Genomic DNA, 3,006 nt, shown 5'->3' with positions numbered 1-3,006 from the left:
ATATATATATATATATATATATATATATAGTTTTATAACGTGTCGAAGTATTTTCAAATATAAAAACTATTGCATATTTACAATATAAGAAAAAAATCTAAAACAATTTATAAATTTCTAGCTTTCTAGTAACAAAAAAAGATTATTTATTATAGAGAACAAATTATTTTTCTTATGTTACTATCATTTTCAAGTACAAATTTTGTTAAATATATTCCCTGTTTTTCTTTGTCATTCCGTCAAGGAACACTTTCTCGAACACGAGCTCGCCGATAAAGTTTAGAACATCATGCCTTTTGCAGACCTTTCTCTCATGCGTGACATCCAAGAAACACCGATTCTATTTCCAAATAGTTTCTCTTACGGATGTTTTTTATAGGTCGTTCGTTGAGTATTTGTGAAATCGAGAGTTACTTTTTTACCGCTAGATTTTGCTATGTAACCCTGTAAGAGAAAGAAGAACCGGAAATCGTTCCAATAGGATGTTTCCGATGCTTCCGTTTTTATGCACATAATGCTTTACATTGAACACGATGATTTATCGTTTTTTCCTTTCGACATACGTCAGTGATTTTTCATTTATTTTTTCAATTTCTTGAAATTCCATTTTGAAGAGAAATTTAAATTAATTTTTTTTTATTTTTTTATTATTTTTTAATATTTCTTAAATATAAAATAAAGAATAGATATAATTGTATAGAAAAAAGAACAGTTCATTGACCGTTTGAAGTATATTATCATAATTCTAAACAAATTTTTTCTTTCAGTATGATTCTGAATCTGAATCATGGTTCACAAGTTGCTCATTTTTATTAATGAATTTTATTTATTTTACTATATTTTACAGAAGCTTTCTTAATTAAATCACAAACAATTTAAATAGTTATTTGATGAAAAATTATTATTAATTTTTTTAATTTTCTACAAAAGAGGATTGCAACTTAAGAGAGATTGATTATCTATTTTGTGATATACAATATTTATTCTGTTGAAATTATCAATATCAATAATATAAAAATAATTATATATTAAAATTTAACTTATTAATGATTAAGCAAATGTTTATTAGATTTTTATTTCGTTTTATAAATAAAAATTTTTATTCATATTTTTATTCATATTATTCATATTTGTATTCATATTAAGGAAATTTATATATTAGATATAGTCATGATGAATATTATATTTGTTTATTAGATAGTTTCTATTAGATGTTCATATTTAATTCAAGTTACTAATTCAATTAGAAATTATATAGTCGATTTATTTTCTATATTGTTTTTTTTGTTTTTATTATTTCTTTTTTTTTCGTGAATGAAAAAAAGATTTGAAAGTTTTTAATATAAAAAACAGATAGTATGATGAAAATGAATCATAAAATTTATCATATAAATTAATATATTGTATTAAATATAATTAATTTTATTAAATTAAAAATTCTATAAGATTATTATTCAACAATTTATTAATATAAGTAATATTTGTTATATTTTATAAATTTATTTTATTTTTAATTTTAAGAATAATAATATATAATATTACGATTATTATAAAAAATTATATGTAATTATTATAATTGCAAAAAAACATTTCATAAATCATAGAATCATTTAGAATCATTTTTTAAAAATATGATCATGATCAATTTTTAAAAAAATATATCTAAGCAATAAAAATTAAAAATTATAAAAATCATAATCAATAATTTACTTTAGCTTGAGACATCTAATGAAACTAATAGCAATGATATTGAAGTTTTTGTTTTCTAAAAAGAAAATAGAATCATTTAAATCTAGATAAATGATATCTAAATAAATAAAATTTAAGCATTTAGTAGTAGTATTTTAAAAATTTTAAATAATATTCATTAAATATAACTTATATATATAATTAATATTTACTAGTTAATATAATTTGTTTAAATTTTTATTGTTTTATTATTTTTTTACAATTAATAAGTGATAATTAAACAAAATATAATAGCAATATTAAATATTTATGAGAATATATATATTGTATATATGTATAATATAAAATTTAATTTATTTATTTATATATTTTCTTATAATAATATTTAATTTAATTTAGTCAATTATAATAAGATTACAATTATTATAATTATAATTATAATAAGAAATATAATTAAATTATATTTTATAAATAATAGTAGTCAATGTAAAATAAAATAATTTAAAAATACCCATATATAGATATATAATTTGCATATATCATTCATATTAAAAGATAAATTAATTAATATTTAATAAAAAATGATTAATTAGTATTTTTCTAAAAAATTTATAATTATTTATCTATTTATTTAATATAAAAATATATATATTTTTGACTTAAATTAAATTAACTGATGAATATCATTTACGTAGCATATTTATAAAAAAACTTTTAAAAACTTTTAAAAATAAAAATAATTATACGGATATAATATACTTTTTATAAAAATAAAAATCATGGAACAAGTAATATATGAAAGTAGAACCGAGATATTCACCCATTAACAGATTGACTTCTGATCCCCTTCACTCACAAACTTCTATCTTCCTATCTTCGTCTTTTGTAATATCAGTTTCCTGTATCTTCTTTAGAGTATCTTTTTCTAATTGCTAGATTTCTCCTGAGTATAGGAGAAACCTTATATCAAGAACTCGATAATGTTTGTATGCCAATTTTTATTAAATTTGATTTAATAAGTTTATAACTTTAATTTTAATTAAATAGAATATTTTGTAAAATCCATGAGAAAACAATTAATGAAAATTTCATAATAATATTTTTGAAAAATATTAATTTATCATAAAATTAGAATATCATTCAAAGCTTTGTTATTTTATGATTATAAAAATTCATAAAAATTAATAGCTAGATATTTATAATAAAAATATTTATAATAAAAAAATATTAAATTTTTTATTAAGTTTAATATTTTTAATAGTTTAATATTTTACAATTTTAAAAATAGAATAAATTTAATAAATTATAGAAATAATG

Source organism: Apis dorsata, unplaced genomic scaffold (genome assembly GCF_000469605.1).
Source record: "Apis dorsata unplaced genomic scaffold, Apis dorsata 1.3 scaffold_1100, whole genome shotgun sequence".
NCBI classification, from domain to species: Eukaryota; Metazoa; Arthropoda; class Insecta; order Hymenoptera; family Apidae; genus Apis; species Apis dorsata.
Note: the sequence above shows the minus strand (reverse complement) of the source record.